Source organism: Penaeus monodon, chromosome 29 (assembly GCF_015228065.2).
Source record: "Penaeus monodon isolate SGIC_2016 chromosome 29, NSTDA_Pmon_1, whole genome shotgun sequence".
NCBI classification, from domain to species: Eukaryota; Metazoa; Arthropoda; class Malacostraca; order Decapoda; family Penaeidae; genus Penaeus; species Penaeus monodon.
The window spans coordinates 21,040,742-21,040,976 of record NC_051414.1 but is presented as its reverse complement, the minus strand read 5'-3'; the positions used below and the strand labels follow the sequence as shown (position 1 = coordinate 21,040,976).

At 27.7% G+C, this 235-nt stretch overlaps 1 pseudogene; it reads left to right on the top strand.

Moving 5' to 3' along the window:
• The window catches only part of LOC119591771, a 4,907-nt pseudogene that overhangs the window by 153 nt on the left and 4,519 nt on the right, over nucleotides 1–235 (top strand).

The window sequence follows — 235 nt, the reverse complement described above, 5'->3', positions numbered from 1 at the left end:
GGGGTATTTTCTCAGGGAAAGAGAAAAAATGTGCCTTAAAATATTTTTTCGTGGTTACATTCCCTTTTTATGTGATGTTACTAAGACCTTGGCGATCATTTTAAAGTTTATATCATTTATATTAAAGTTAAAGTGTTTATATTGTATTGTATGGTCTATTTTACTTTAATGAAACGCAAAACATTCAGTCAAATATGAAATATTGTTCACTTAACATTTCTTAAATCCAAAAGCC